The sequence below is a fragment of the Peromyscus maniculatus genome, chromosome 13 (genome assembly GCF_049852395.1).
Source record: "Peromyscus maniculatus bairdii isolate BWxNUB_F1_BW_parent chromosome 13, HU_Pman_BW_mat_3.1, whole genome shotgun sequence".
NCBI classification, from domain to species: Eukaryota; Metazoa; Chordata; class Mammalia; order Rodentia; family Cricetidae; genus Peromyscus; species Peromyscus maniculatus.
Genome location: NC_134864.1, coordinates 15,522,501 through 15,539,826, shown reverse-complemented (window position 1 = coordinate 15,539,826; position 17,326 = coordinate 15,522,501). Strand labels below are relative to the sequence as shown.

Genomic DNA, 17,326 nt, shown 5'->3' with positions numbered 1-17,326 from the left:
CATTTACAATACAATACCTTCACCTAGCCTGTTATAATTTTTAATGAATTTTCTTTTCACTTAGGTTCTACATGAAACTTCATAGAAAGCCACGTGTGAGGTACAATAAAGAAGACTCAATGGCACTTGTGAAAAGGAGATGAGTCAGTTGTGTAATCAAGACTTGAGTCTATCACTAAACAAGACAACAGTAATACTGCTGCTGTTGCCCATAAACGTGGGGTAAGCATTCAAAGTACTTGTTTCAGTTACTTTTCTCATTGCTGTTGACAAAATGCTTGATATAAAGAAGATAAGGAAAGATTTTTTTCATCTCCAACACTCACAGTTCAAAACCACAGCCCATCATGGCAGGGAAGACCTTGTTGAAGGCGTTGAGGAAGCTGGTCACATTGCATCCAGAGTCAAGAAACAAGAGATAGATGTTGGTGCTCAGTTTGCTTTCTCCTTTTTATTTGGACTAGAACCCCAGACTATAGAACGGTGGTACTCACACTCACCTCAATTAACAACCTCAAAAGTCCTTCACAGACTTTCGCGGCATAGCTCCTAGGTGACACCAGACCCTGTCAAACTGACAGCTGTATTAGCCACCACAGCACCTTTCCTCACAGTATCTTGATAATAGTACATAAAGCTTTCAGTTGGGCAAGAGCCTAACAGACTCCATTGTTTCAATGCTTTCTGAAATCACAGAACACAGTTTCATTCCAAAATAATCTGTAATGTATTCTTTGAATATAGGACTAAATTAACTCAGTATCATCTTCTTAAACTGTTCTAAGCACATGCATCCCACGTGATAATTCTAATTATCAGCAACTGAATACATACACAAGGAATTTTTTCACCAATACCTTTGATTATTTTTGATATGTATTTATTAGGGACTAATTAATGTTGCTGTAACATTTATACTAAGAGTTGCTTTAATTAAATTTCTATGTGAAAATGAAGAAAAAATAGTTTCCTACAGCATGAATTTGAAGACAGCTAGCATCAAAAACTGTAAAGTGTGCATCTATTATATAAAATGTTTGAAGCAGGTATGAGACATTTCAGGAATTCAGAAGATGGCTCTCTTGAGTTTTATAATCTTCAAGACTGATCTTATCAATATCCCTTAACCCTTGTCCTCCTTAGCCTGCTGAGTTCTTCTATCTCCTCATCAACTCTGACCTCAAAGATTAGAGCCAAGTCTACTTGAGCAGCTCTTTCCTTTCCCATATGTAACCAGTTACCAGTGGTTCCCACCTTCCCACAAACTTCACTTACTCATTTATGCACTGTTATCATGAATTGGGACCACTAATTTTTCATTCACTGACCAGATGAAAGAAAAATTCAAGTTGCTTTGATTTTTTACTTGAAGAATTTAAATGGTTCTATAGACAAATAACATGATCTCACTTGTTTCACCAATGTGGAGAGCAGAGTGGTAGTTACAGAGTCCGAGGAGGTCAGTGCACAGGAAGGGATGTAAAAAGACTAGTCAAAGGTACTGTGTTTGGTTAAACAGAGAGAACAAGACATTCTGGAGTATCATAGCACAGTAAGAAAACCATAGATAAGGATAATGTACTATACATTTTAAAAAACTACGTGAAAAGACATTGGAAGTTTTCACACAAAAAAGATAATTGAGTAGAAATATATATTTACCTGATTTAAACTTATATAGAATATACATGGAGCACAACACCATTGGCCACCCCAACGTGTATAATTTTTGGTTCATGTATCACTTTAAAATAATTTTAATTTTAAATTTTAAAGAATATAAATGTTCTCGATTTCTCATAAAAAAGTAAATGTTGGTCCCTTACATAGAACTTAAGGCCCACTCTAACAAAAAAAAATCACCTTGCAAATCCAGTCTCACCTCCTAATTATTTTCAACACAGGAAATGATGTCATTTCCTATGACATCCGCAGTTATTCATATTAAAGCCCTAGAAAGCTTGTCATCATTCACATACATCCGATCACTCATCCGTTCAACAGATAACTATTTGTCACTGAATACAGACAAAGCTGTGTTCTTAGAGTGGAGACAAGACAGTAAATCAAAGAAAATTCCCTGCTTTCCCAGAACACATACATGGTCATACTGGACAGAAATAAAAATTAATTCAATCATGAAGACTATGCAATTCATTAGCGAGTAACTCATCTTAAAACAAAAACAGAGATCTAGAAACCAGTTCCCCGAAGCAATCAAGAACTAAGCTACTAACTTCAAAGTCTTCAGAAAGGTTTTACAAATGTGAAGATCTAAGATGGTAAAGAGGGCCATGCAATATGTGGGATGAGATCCATACAGGTAGGGGCGAGAACTATTGTTCTCATTGGGAAATACACTTTCGCCTGTGTCAGAGAAATGTAGAAATAAAATCCAAGTGAAACGAAGATCAGCTTTTAAGATTGGTTTTTGAGGACCTGATTTACAATGACTAAGATGAAAAGTGATCTGAGCGTTTTGGGAAGAGAGACATGAGCTGGCATGTGCTTTCCAAGAGTCACTGTGGCTCTCACATTTAAGACTGGACTTGAGAAATTTGAAGACAAGTTAAGGGTTTGTTGCCAAAATTGAATCAAGATTTAATGATGTTTGGAACTACTTGGTTGGATTCGAGATAAGTTTTGAAGGTACCAAAAATAGGACATCACTATAAGAGAAGGGAAATGAGTATCCCTCCAAGGTTGTCTTGAACAACTCAAACAGTGCCACAGAGTAAAAATAGTACAACAACCATGCACATTCCTTTAATTTTTCTGGAAGTCACATTTGTGGAAGCAAAATGGCAAAAGTGAAATCAAATTTTGAATAGGTCTTATTTATCCCAATATTACCCAATTATTGTTTCAAGTAAGTAATCAATGTAGAAATTACTAAAATATTTCAAATTATTTTGCATTTAATTTCTAAAGTATACCCTGACTTAGAGGACCTATTTTGAAGCGCTAAGCAGGTGAGTAGAGGCTGCCAGAGTGGAAAACTGGAAGGATAAAGTGTTTTCTTTCGCTTTGAATTACATGCTAGTTGTGCAAAGCAAACCAATGCTTAGCAATAAAGTGTTAGTTAATAAACTGTACTGTATACAAGTAGCTACTATAAGACACTTTTCCCGAAAATATCTGAGTATAGATAATGGGTCCATAGTCAATGATGACAAGGGTTAAGGAAAAGAAACCAGAAGATAAAACATGTTCTTGTAAGAGGGGGGTAGACATAAGCCGTGCAAGCGCTCTGGAACCTGGAAAGGAATTCACTAAAGTGCTCATAAGGGTGCTCTTTTGGATGGCTCAGATGGAAGAGAGCTCGGCGTTGGCATGAAATGGTAGGAATAGAGTGTACAAATCACACTTTCCCTCACACAGAAATACGTTATCTGTAGTTCATCAATGAGGTTAGGTCAGAAATACTAATTTGGAATCTGTCAGAATATTGATGAAATTTAAAGTCACAAGACTGGACAAGATCATTAAGAAAAATGAACTTTAGGGGGCTGCAATACTAGCTGTTCTTCCTGAGGTCCCGAGTTCGATTCCCAGCAGCTACAGGGTGGCTCACAATCATCTATAATCGGATTTGAATACCTCTTCTGGCATGCAGGTATATATGCAGAGCATATATAAAATATAAACAAATAAAATTAAAAATTTATTCAAAAAAAGAAAATGAACTTTAGCAGAGTACTAACTCCAGCTTTAGAGTCAGGAAGATGATAAAGAATCAGCAAGGCGACTAGAAAGTTCACAAGTTAGGACAAAGGCAACTGGAAAAATGTGAGGCTTTGGGGCAGCGGGGAAGGGTGACTTGTTACAAATGTGGCTGCAAAGTCCAGCCAGAGGGAGAATGAGAACTGACCAGTATCAATTCTGCAGAGAGGTGGTTCTGAAAAGTTAGTAAAAGAAAGGGGTTATCGGGGGGTGGGGTGGAGACATGGCTCAGTGGTTAAGATCACAGCCTGCTCTTCCAAAGGACCTGGGTTCAATTCCCAGCACACAACCATCTGTAACAATCGCAGCAGATACCTGTACTCAGTGGGTCCCAGGCATCCAGGCAAACGGTGCACAGATACACATGAAGGCAAAAACACCCATACACAGTAAGATAATAATAATAAAAATGAAAAGCTTCTTTGGGGCTGGAGAAATGGCTCAGAAGTTAAGCACACTTACTGCTCTTGCAGAGGACCAGGGATTGGCTCCCAGCCCCCACATGGTGGCTCACAACTATGTATAACTCCAGTTCCAGAGAGAGCCAAAGGTGGCTCCTGCACACACACAGAGCACATAAACACACTCAGGCATGAACATGTACACATACAAAAATAAAATACATAAATAGTCAAAAAAAAAAAAAAGAAAGGAACGGAAAGAGGGAAAAGAAATGGAGACAAGAAGCAGGCGACATAGGCAGCTACATGGGGGCAGTTTTGTATGAAGGGAGTAAAGAAATAAGGGTGTTTCCATTAGTGTGACTCCATATTTCCTGTCTTCTCATCTCAGCAAGCAGTTACATCTCAACTCCCTCTCAGGATAGCTTCAGGTGGCAGAGAATTAAAAACTTGTGACTACAAGTAACAGTGATTTCTACACACCCTAGCAGACTGGGCTAGTGACCTAGCCTATTGGATTAACAGGAGATCTAAGTCATGACTCAGATCATTGGTAGGATAAAACTTCAACCCAGGGTAAACACTTTGAAAAATAACTGCAATCCAATAATGACTAGAGTCCAGAAGCATAAACATATATTTCTGATGACTCACTGAATTACTTCATCAGCGATGGTCTTTCTTTTTGTTAAACACCGAGTTTAAAAACTACTAAACTATTCATTTTCTTGGCATTAGTATAAGGATGAAAAATTTTTTTTCCAAGTACCAAAATTTTAAAGTAGATAGTTCGTAAGGCATCTGTTATGAAAGTAAAACATATGAGCTATAAATCAATCAGGAAAGGAGTTCATTAAAGCATACACTGATCAAAAAAATCAGATATTATTTCAACTTTCTACATTTTGGTAAGCCTAGGAAATCTTCAGATTATTGTTTCTGTACAACCAGTCTTTCAACAATGGTTTAAGCTTGCTGGAAAATCTTCACAGGGCTAGCATATTAAAAGACAATTGTAAGCAACTATCTAAATTGCCGTATGTTGATTCAAAGGATAAGCATGTTCCTCTTATACTTCATTTAGAAAACTTGAGTTTCCTCTACACAAAATTTAGAGACTTCCTTTTAAAATATTAGCATCCAAGACCGAGAAATAATGACCAGAGGATAGGGGGGTTGTTGGAACAGCTGTAGTGATGTCATGTAATATAAAGATTTTAAGTTTTGCGACATGAGCTGTAGCTGGTCGAGAGGATAAGCTAAATTAACACAGAAGGTTTGGTTGTTCACACAGTAATCCATTTCCTCTTTAAATGCCTCAAAAGCTTGTACTGCTGCTTCCATGGCCTTTCCGGTGCTGAAATCCCTCAGGCTGCATCAGCTGCCTGCCTCCTGGCTAGCATCTCTGTTCTTCCATTGGCCTACGCTTTCCTTTAACGTCTCCAACCTTGCCATCAGAAGGAAGCAAGGGTGACAGTATAAACAGGAATCTGTGGTGGGGAAATGAGGGGCAGTGGCCTCCGGATGTAGTATAATGCTGTATCATCAGTAGGTGTTTAATGAAGGGGACCTATTTACATGAAATAAAATTCACAAGAAGCTTAAAGGAAGATGGAAACCAGAGAAAGAGACAGACTAGAGAAGTCGCTGTAATGTAACTGTTAGTGACAGGTGTGTATGCCACATCTGGAGTTGTGGAAAGAGAAAAGAAAAATACTCTGGGAAGCAAAGAACGCAAGAGAAAAATGACCGGTTTTACAGTTATGTAAGCAGAATCTAGAGCCGAGGAATAAGAAAGCTAACAGGATGACAACGGGTTAGCCATCAAGTAACTCAGAATTTTAAGAAAAGATATTCTTTAGCTGGATCCAAACAAAATGAATCTATTACATTCTGCTGAAGTTGCTGTTTACCAAGCATTAGTATGAAATCAAAATGATAGTTATTAAGTGGACAAGAAGTCATTCATTCTACATATGCATCCTCTTAGCCCAAACTTCTGGGAGCTCAAGATCACCTTGTCCTTTGATTAATTCTGCACCATGTTCACGGCATCTCACCTGTATGAGGTGGGATTCTGTACTAATTACTGAGATTGCATTTTAGTAGAAGAGGACCAAGATGACCTTCCCCAATAAGGCAATCTTTGCTACCTGAGTCTTGTTGTGCTCTCATATTGTAATTAGTAAATCGTATTATTCTGCCGTTTTTTCTCTACTGAGTTTCACAGGCATGTTTTAGCTTAAATTGTGACACATAAATGCTATGAGACGATTTGAACTTATGAGAGTTTCGAGATGGTGAGCTCAGTCCTTTACTATGAACAGTAAAGGCTGACCAGATAGTCTCGAGTTTCCTTTCTTGGCATAGAGGAAAAGCACCCAACAGCCAGTCAAGTCACCAGCATGGCTGTGATTACATCCAGAAATCAAACTTCTGTCCCCTTCACATTTTCCTCACTTTTTCTTAAGTCATTTATAACAGACAGTCAACAACAGGCACGGGAAACAGATTCTCTGTAAGCTTTTCCACTCAACTTGTCCACAGAGCACTAGTCTAGCAAACGTCAGTGGAAGAACAGCAAGCATTTGGACCTGTGCTTGTGTGCCCTTTAAAGTACTGCTGCATGGCTCTTTTCCTCTCCATCTGCTCCAGGCCACAAGATTCAGCAGAGAGAAGGAGGACCCTTTAATTCCGTCGACCCTCCTCTCAAAAGACCATTTTGGAACAGTTAATTTCAAGAACATTGTAGTCACTGTAGGATCCCATTCCCATAACACAGCTTGGCAGAAATGAGTCCACTATGGAAGAGAATTTTCTCCACACATCATCTCAAAAATCACTTTTCTTTCTGCACGACTCGCTCCATTTTAGAGATGAGCACAATATTAAAACATCAATAATTAAGGAGGACAACTGAAGGCGGTGTCAGTGAGAGAAATGGGTAGTGTTGTGACGGTTCTCTGATCTGCAAAGACTTTGGAATAACCGAGACTCAGAAGCCGCCCCTGGCTCCAGCAATTCTCTACTGCTTGACTTTGCTCCCACTTGTGGGGGAAAAAAAATCCCCCTAGAAATAAAACTCTGAACTAGTTTTCAAAATAGTGAGCGATCACAGCCGTCTTTGAAGTTTCTGTTTTGAAGTCTCCTTCCATCTTATCTACCACCCACCGACCAAGAAGATTCCAAACCCTTAAAACTCTAATTTTCATTAGCTTCTTTATCTCTGATTTTGTTTTCAAAGATAAACTTTTAAGATAATTTTTTAACAAAGTAAAAAGGATTAGGAAAGCAAGAGAGCTGGTTCAGGCTGGTTTGAGATGAAACAGTCTCTTCTATCACAGAGAAAGCAGCTGTTCTCTGAAGGCTGCTCTTTTCTTTGTTTTTTTTTTTTTTTTTTTTTTTTTTCCAAGTGAAATGGATTTAATCTTTCCACACCCTAATTTACTAGAATTAGAGAAAATAAGTGATCAGTATTGAACTGACTATTCTTACTTTAAAACAAAACAAAACAGGATGCTCCATATTTTATTGACACTCATAGGTGCCCTGTCCTTTCCTGGAGATGGAAAAGGAGGGGATTGGGGGTGAGGGGGATGGGGGAGACTAGGAGAGCAGGATGGGGGGGGGGCTGTTGCCAGGATGTAAAATAAATAGATGAATTTAAATTTTTTTTAAATCATGTTTAAAGGTTTTACTCATGGGAACTTGAATTGGTTTACATGGTTGATGAAAAGTAGATATTAAAATGAGTGAATAGATATGTAAAGAAGAAAACATAAGTAAATATACACTTTTATTTCTACAGCTATTTCTATAGATTAATAGTTATTGATAATTAGTTGGTTCACTGAATTATATAACTTATTGATATTTTTAATGTTATTTTGATTGACAAGTAAATCTGAAAGCAACATAAGATCAGATTTTCTTTTTAGATAGGCCATGTACCACCATGGAAACAAAAAGGAACGGGGTCACAATAACTACTTCCCACAATGTAGGTATCTGGCAAGGTCCTTGTGCTTTAAGTTAAGTTGCTACGGCACTGTTCAGTTTTTCTCGAGTAAATGACTCCAATTTTATTTTAAGACTATAAGCAGAAACCAGTTTTCCTTCTCTTTACTTTTATCTGGAGAACCACAGCCAACAGGACTAAGGACTTCTGCTGGAAACAAACACACTACAAGTTTCTTTCTCCTATCTACCACTGCTAGTGCTGTAGCAAAGGTTAAAAAGCTGTGAGATGTAAATTACTTTACGCTTCACACGTATGAGCCCATATACTAAGATTCAGGTCCCACTCATAATAAGTGTTGGATATATACAATAAAAGAAATTATTTTCTGCAGCTAGGCCTGGAGGTATTGGTCACGATAGTGTCTTTCCTAGGAAACTAGAGAGCAAACATGCCAGTACCATCAGCTTGTGACTCATATGGCTTCATGCCAGATCAATGAGAGACAGTGTGATTCAAAATTTAGGGTTATTAGGTCTCATATTTGGGTCTCCAGTGGCCCAGCCATTACCCTTCAGATTCTTAAAAATAAAATAAAATAAAAAAAAAACCCTCAGGCTCATTCACATAGGGCTTAACTAATAGAAGTTGTGTAGTCCCTAATTAGCCTTGTTTAATTAACCTGTTCTTCTGCTAGCTTCTCAATAAAAATATTAAAGTGAGAAGCGCATCACTTTTTAAGCCTCACCTCTGTACTAAGAGTTTTGAACACTGGAATTGGAGAAAAACTTCTTTCTAATTCAGTTTCTCCTGACTACTTATCTTGAGGCATTTTTAACATCCATTGGGAAGAGTGCATTCATTGAATTAGGTCAGAATTTCATGTTCCCAATTGGCATAGCTTTACGTAAAAAATATCAGATTTGTGAATTTAATGTTATCCTTCTGCAGCAGGCAGAAGAATGGCCCCCAAAGATGCCCACGTCCTAAACTGTGGAGTCTGTGAATAGGCCACACGGCATCATAGGAATGACTATGTAAGTAGTTAAGGTTAAAGATGCCAAAATGGTTAGGCCATCCTGGGTTATACAAGTGGACCCAAGCTAAGGGACAGTGTATGTCTTTTAAAGCAGAAAACCAGAGGGACAGCAGAGTAAAGGCTTGTCTCCTCTTGCTTGTTGTGAAAATAGGAGGAGAAGCTGTGAGCCCTACAAAACCTGTGGCCCTTGGAAGCTGCAAGGGAATGGAACTGGATTCTTCCTCAGAGTCTCCTGGAAAAAAAAAAAAAAAAAAAAGTGCCCTCAATCCTGTTGATTTGTAACTAATGCAACCAACAGAACAAGAAGGTAAGACTTTTGTGCCCTGTAAGCTATAACTCCCAAAATAATTGGGTAGAGCCAACAAGAAGCAGCTAATAAACCATCTTAATTGGTTTATTACATAGATCACTTCTTTTCAGGGGAGGGTTAAAAACTGACTAGGGGGAAATTGCCCATTTCTAAATGGGGAATCATGGGGCCATGAAAGTCTGGGAATCATGGAGCCATGAAAATTTGGGAATCATGAGACCATGGCAATTTGGGAATCAAGGGGCCATGAAATTTGAGAGTGCCTCATAATACCTAGAACCTAGGCTTCAAGTTCGGGCCGTAGTATCACAGAAGGCCCTTCTCTGAGGCTTGCTACTTGAGCGTCTGGTCTCCTCGGGATGTTTACTTTTGCACATCTGTTTTCTCCAACTTCCTTGGATTCTTGAGGATTCCCATTCAGTTATCTGTCTAGGGAGAGCCAACAGAATCATCATCTTCTTGCTGTATTTCATTTACCTCATGCTGTCAAGTCTGCAGACCTGACATTTCCGTAATCCAGCAAGAACAAATTTAACCATTAAGCTTCAAATGCATTCTTATTGTGGCATTGAAAAATAAAAGAGAAACTTTCCTAAAGTGATGTTTAAGCTCACGCTGCCTGAACAGCATGGGACTCCTTCTGACTCAAACAGGAAGAAGGCTGGACTCTTGAAGGATATTCTCCCCAGAGTACTACTTGCATATCCTGCTGGCAGATGGCTATTTTCACTGCTACTTATAAAGTTGAAGCTGAACATATATTTTAAACTACAAATTCATTTAAGCATTGAATTAGACTATATTGCTTGAAACATGAGCACAAAAATAAGATATGATTTAATATGAAGATATTAATTTTACTTCTAACAAAAGCTTTGTGAGCATATTTTTTTTAAATATTTTAAAGTATGGTACAAATTTAGAATGATTCACTCTCTTTAACATTTAACCTACTGTAATTTAAATTAAGTGCTATTACAACTTGCTTCTCCCTTTTAGAAATGGTTTCTAATAGCAATTAATGAGCAACTTAACAAACAGGAGGTCGAGTATCAAATAAGTAATAATTTAAGTAAGATGGTTTTAGTATAGTTTCAAGACTGGAAAAAATTCAAAGAATAAACATTTGCAATACTTATGACATATCCTTCAGTTTCTAGGAGCTAAATGTAAATTTTAATATGGTTTTAGACTCTTACAGCTATCATTTCTTACTGATTCTTCACAGAAAGGTACATGTTGTATTAATGTTCCACTAGCATCATTTCTCAGAAACAAATCAAAGTTAGGCAGTAGAGCACATTCCACAGGATTCTAAAAATACAAGACTCTAGAAATGAACAGTCTAAACCATTTTTGTACCTCTCATCAAAGCCATCTGCCTGCCTGCTGTACAGAATAAAGGTTCAACCACCCGAAGAGATGGCACAGTCTCCATCCAAGCCATTCTCAATCCCCTGTCCCCTTGCAAAGCTATTTACTAACATTTAGAAAACACATTTCTTCTTACTGCTCTCCTTAAAACCCACTATCACGGTGTTCATAGGATGTGCTGAAATTGGTTATTGGGGAATCCAGGAAAAGAACTCTGGGAAGAATGTTCAGTGCGGTGACTGAGCAATAGGCTGATGTTTCATCATTGTTTATTGATGAGGCAGCCTGTAGGAGAAAAGCTGAAATAGAAAACTAACTTCCTAAGGAAAATCTTCACTCACAGCTTCCACCTGATGCTGCAAGGGATTGCACAAGTCTTCTTTTCAGAAAGCTGGATAAAATGCTTATCCTCAAGAAAGGATGTCTATTTAAGTATTTCATCAAGCAGCAGTTCATCCCAGCACAACACTAGAAATATATGGAAATAGGCCAGAAGTAGGAAAAGACTGTCAGCATACTTTGAACTTCACAGCACAAATAAACCTGTGTTCTTCCAACAATACCTTCCCATATTATGTTAGTATCACATATACGGGATAAAATACCAGTAAGAATATGTAATTCACATACTTTCTAAGAGCCTTAGCTGCCTTGTGACACCTGTAAAAATATTTTAAGGTTTTTGTGAATTTCAAACAGTTTGAAAATGAAAGCTCTGGTGTGTGTGTGTGTGTGTGTGTGTGTGTGTGTGTGTGTGCTGTTCTTGCTCATCAGGGGGAACAGCAGGTACTACATTGTTCATTCAGTGATTTTTATAAGCCCTCCCCATGTGTACATATGTACATGCACGCATACGCAATACTTTAGACACAAACTATAAATCTTTTACCAGTGATTACCTGAAATATCCCTATATATCATGATTCCAGTTAATAATATATTTTAGGACACAAGAAACCTGAAGCAAAATAATAAAGATGTTTGGTAATTCTTGTAATACTATACAGAACAAAGAACTTACCTTCCATTGCTAGGGACATCCAAAATCACACTGAAAGCAGAGCAACAGAAAGGGGGCTTTATTGTGGGATGAATCATGCCCACGTAGATGCTCTGAGCAACCCCTGTATGCATACTGACATCATCAGGAGAGACTTGGAGGCAGAGGATACTATGGTAACGGAGCAATGTGCTGGGAAACAGACGCCTTTAATTGCTTTAACAACTTCCTGGGGCTCAAGCTACCAGGCTTGGATTTGCTAAGTAGGAAATGAAGGCTGTCACAGAGGCAGCCACTGTGACGCAGAGCGAAAGAACTCAGTGAATTCTGAAATTGTTCATTTTAGCGTGACTTCTTAATGGCAAATGTCCTTACATGGCTCTACTGGCAACATCTCTTTCACATGCAGAGCTCCGAGGAAGGCACAGGTTAATACAAAGTGCTCCGAGGTTGCCAGAGTCTAAGTTCATATATAATTCGCTCACTTAACAAGCATTAATATTATTGCTTTACAAATATCCTTTTCCTTGAGAGTGAATGCTTGATTCACTTTGAAAAGAAAGCCCACATCTGTGCCTTAGAAAGTCAGCACACCAAGGACAATGGCAACTGATTCTCTCTATTTACTTCTCTGGGAGGTGGCAGCTGCGGGTCCATTTATCTCTGAGCTCCAGTAAATCCTTGCCAACAGGTCACTTATCCAGAAAACACCTCCAGGGAAATGCCTAATTGTAGCACCCAGATAAAACCAATTGGAAAAAAACACAATTTGCTACCATAGTTCTCTTGGAGAAGTCTCATGTCAAAGGCAGAAGAACTTCTCACTGTTATAACGCCCTCCGCTGGAAAACCACACAACATGTAACGCTTCCCTTTGAACGCTGTGTTCTTCCGAGCATCTGTCACCCATGTTCAAGAGAACACAAACTGCTTTTAAAACACGAGGTTGGTAGTAATTGCTTAAAATAACCAGGTTTCAGCATGAAACTGAGTCTCTAATGATATCCTGTGCTTATCTGATCAGTTGCAACACTTTAATAAGTATACAATTTATCATCTGCGCTATGAAAACTATTGTTTTCTTTCCCATGAATATTTGATTGACATGTTTTTCAACAATACTGAGGCCTAATTTTTATTGTAACTACTGCAATTGTAAAGATAAGCAAGTAAGTTGGCAGGTCTTCCTTAAGATAGTCACAGCACAATAAAAACTGAAGGTTGTCATTCTGTGCTGTATACTTAGATCTCAGCTTTTTCAAAGAAACTATTATTATCTCTATTTCAATTTAGTGAAGCCAAGCCTGCCTTTTAATGTTTCCCTTGTAAGTAAATAGCTTACAAATGTCTAACAACGATGTGGCTTCAAAAATCAGTAAATGGAATGCAACAGTACCAATTTCCAATCTGAAAAAAACATAGAGAATTTCTAATCTAATTGACAAGTTGGGAGTTCTCATTCCCGCAGAGGTTGGGAAAGACTCCGAGAGCAGAATAGTAACATAACACCTAGTCTCACAAAAACACGGCATTTCCTTCGGGAAATGGGAGACAGCGCTCCAAGAAAGCTCTCATTCTTCCGTTTGTTCTTTCTGAGACCCTGCCTGAGCAGCAAAGCAGACCAAACTCACCAAGGTGCGTGCAGAAACACTACTAACAGCCAGCGAGATGGCTCATCAAGTATGGTGCTTGCTACTAAGACTGACAACCTGAGGTGATCTCCAGGATCCATGGAGTAGAGAACCAACTCCTGGAAACTGTCCTCTTCCCCTCCCACACACGCTATAGTACACACACACACACACACACACACACACACACACACACACACACACTGTAAAAAACTATTGCTCTATATGTGTTATGCTTTAAAAAAAACTGATTGGGTTGAGGATATATGAGGCTATAACTCAATAGGTAGAATGCTTGCTTAGCATGCACAAAGGCCTCTGAGTTCAATCCCTGGCGCTTATATACCGTGTCTGCTGGCCCATGCCTGTAATGCCAGAAATGCCCGTAATGGCAGGAGGCTAAGTAGCTCAAGGTCATCCTTGGCCACAAAACAATTTTGAGGCCACCCTGGCTTTCATGAAACTGTATCTCAAATGATTTATGTTTGCTTATATGAATATGCACTGAAAAATATCTAGAAGATGTACCACACATGAATGTTAGCAGTGATACTTTCACCAGTTTAAACTACAGACTATATGTGAGGGAGAGTGCTTCGATTTGTTTTATACAATGATTCTCTGCTTTAAAAGAGATTTAAACATGGATTATTACAGTAATTCAAGGAACAGAACTCTACCTAAGTGTGCTCTGTACTAGTCACTCTAGAACTGACCATGCAGGGGGCTCATCACAGCTTCAGTGGGCTGGGTCTGACACTAACCGCAGCAGTTCAAGGATGCTTCAAACAATTCTTACAAAGAGATACTCTGCCTAGCTAATGGGGCTTCACTGTAAAAGTGAATGAAGGTTATCAAGGTAACAAGCATACCAAAGGGAGCAGGTGTATTGACTTTTCCAGGCATGTGAGTCAAAAAGGAAAAACAATCCATCAATAAAACTAGTTTGTCAGATTTTTTTTTAAAAGAATAGTTACAGTAAGAGCATAATAACAAATAAGGCAAACCAAGAGATCTCTAACATGATAAAGGGCTGAAGAAAACATGGAAGATTGCCAGGAGAAATAAATCCTGCCAGTGGCCCTAGGTGGTCAGATTATGAGGTCTGCCAGAGATGTTTCTTTTGAGCAAAGGACCTAATTTCTCCAACTCCTATCCACAATTCATCTTGAGACAGCTTTTCTTCTCCTGTTAACTGATCTTCAAAAGCAGCTAAACATAACATGTTCTGCTCGACATTCTAGTTCCCTTTCCTCCTCTACTAATTTTCTTTTCTGAACAGTGCAATGTCACCGACTTCTTGCAGATCATAAATTTGTCAGTTGATAACTTTGTATAAAAACACTACCTCCTCTCTGCCTTTGCGCTGATTTCCCAGGACAGCAGCAACAGGGCGGCCTGGTGAAGTACACAGCCGCGTTAGACCACCCACACAACCACGAGGTTCAGAGGTTAGAAGCACAGCTGGGAGCAAAGATAAGTCTACCCAGTAACAGACTAGCCTCTCCTGCGCTCTGACAGGTTCCAGCTGGAGAACTGGATACCTCCTGGTATCTGTCCTAACTTCAGGGGTGGGGGGGGGGAGAAAAAAAGCAAGCAAGAAAAAAAAAAAAAAAAGGTTACTCTCTGAGCATCCTAAAGCTTCAAGGGTACCCAAGCTGAAAGAAATCAAAACTCGAAAGTGCAAAATTATTCCTTTTCACTAAAAGGGTGCCTCTGTCAAAGAAATCACCCCAGGGAGTGTCTATGTCTGATAAATTACATCCATCTCACTAACCTCCGGGAACCACCTTAACCTTTAAACTGACATTAGGGAGCCCAAAAGGACCTTAGCCTGGCAAGTATCTTAGTCGGATGTACACTCAGGTTGGTGGGTATAAAGCCAGAGAGCAGCCTGCTCTGGTGGCCGTCAAGCTTCTTCCCTCATATACATCTCACAGCCTTGCTCTATTTACACTGCACGGCCGCCTCGCCCCAAGGAGCAGCACTCTTGGCTGCTCTGCTCTTGGTAGAACGTTTACCGAACTCCATGTCAGGACAGGGCACACTGGAAATGCCTGGGGCTTTATTACCAACATTGGGGATTGGGGATTTTAATTAACACGAGTTCACACTGAGTAAGTAAAAAAGTACAAGAGCTGGTGGAATGAGGACTATGACCCTGCATCATATTTAAAGCCAGATGGTAGCCAAATTTAGTGACCTGTCCCCTGAGACCTCTCCATCTGGCATCTCATAACTATCTAGCCTTATTGCTGGCCTCTCTGGTTTGGGTGTATCTCCCTTTTGGTCATTCTATGCTCATTACTTTTTCCTTGATATATCTTTAGCTACCTTGACCAGTTTCCTACCAAACTACTAGATTCTGAAAGGCTCCCCCATGGGACACTGCATCAACACAGCCCACCCTTGCCAGTCTTACCTCCCAGTGCTTCCTTGGAGCAGGAATCTTAAAAGGTCTTATTAATAAAAACAAAATCCGGAGCCAGATATTGGGTGAATGCTGGAAGATCAGAGAAGCAGAACAAGCCACAGCCACTTCACCTTGCCAGTTTCTCAGCTGACCCTGTTTCCTCAGACTGGAAGCCTCTGAGTCCTCATTCAGAATGAATCTCAGCTGAACTGCTGCTCAAAAGCCTAAAAGCTTAACTAGCCAAATGCTTCTAGTTTCTGGTCTTCATGCCTTATGTATCTTTCTGCTTTCTACCATCACTCCCTGGGATTAAAGGCTTGTTTTCTGAGATTAAAGGCGTGAGTCCCTATGCTTGGCTGTATCCTTGAACACACAGAGATCCAGGTAGACCTCTGCCTCTGGAATGCTAGGATTAAAGGCATGAGTGCCACCATTTTCTAGCTTCTGTATCTAGTGGCTGTTCTGTTCTCTAACCCCAGATAAGTTTATTAGGGTGCACAATATTTTGGGGAACACAATACCACCACACTTCCTACCATAGCCCATTAGACAATCCAAGCACTAAGAACCTCTGCACTCTCTCTCCTCTCAGGAAATTCCACATCAACCTTTCCACCCCCTCCTTGACCCCACACTCGCTCATGTCTCTGTCAATGAAACCCTATCCATCCATCAAGACCAGTGTCACCTCTCCCATCAGAAATCTGGTTCAACAATCTCCAGTGTTCTTTACCTCTCTAACTGTACCTTAAAACAGTCTTCTGTGGCTCTAGAATTGTAGCTCACTGGTAGAGTCTACATTTAACACGTGAGATCCCTCACTTAAAAGTAAAAGGAAAAAAACATGGTGCATGGTTATTGCAATTTTCCTACTTCCTCTGACCTTCTGAAAAGTGGAGTCTATATTCACTTCTTATTTTCTACACAGAACCGTGCTTGCACTCAGCAGCCACTCAATTAATAATGAATGAGCACAAACTTTGTATTTCCTACTTTCAGTTCTGCAAAATACTTAACATTAAACTCCTTTACTTAACCTTCTTTTTAAAAAAAAAAAAACCCATGTGACATGCTCAGGTACAAATACAAATGTTACTTTCAAAAGTGGGAAAAAAAAAAGCCAGGAAATGGTTGCGCATGCCTCTAATCCTAACATTTGGGAGGCAGCAGCAGGCAGATCTCTGTGAGTTCAAGGCCAGCCTGGTGTACAGAGCAAGTTCCAGGACAGCCAAAGCTATACAAAGAAACCAAAATACTTAAGTAAGTAGGTAAGTAAGTAAATAAATAAATGAGAAGAAGGAGGAGAAGGAGAAGAAGAAAAGAAAAACCACAAGCTCACCTGAACTTCAACATCTCTGCCATACAACTTCTAGTTTCCCTGACTTAGCATTATGTTTCTCATTTGAACTTCTCCCTTCTAACACATACCTGCCTTTCCTACAAGCTGGCCAAGTAGACTGCCCCAGGTAGGGAAACT

At 39.4% G+C, this 17,326-nt stretch overlaps 1 protein-coding gene across 14 annotated transcripts in view; it reads right to left on the bottom strand.

Moving 5' to 3' along the window:
- Pam (peptidylglycine alpha-amidating monooxygenase) overlaps nt 1-17,326 on the bottom strand; it is a 281,804-nt gene that overhangs the window by 219,188 nt on the left and 45,290 nt on the right. The window contains exon 1 of one of the 14 annotated variants that reach the window (XM_076549696.1): nt 11,827-11,968. The exons of 12 other annotated variants lie outside the window; for them this stretch is intronic. The gene's annotated coding sequence lies outside the window, so the exon portion shown is untranslated. Of the gene's footprint in view, nt 1-11,826; nt 11,969-17,326 lie in introns of those variants that run through there. One more of the 14 variants, XM_076549692.1, reaches the window with a different exon arrangement.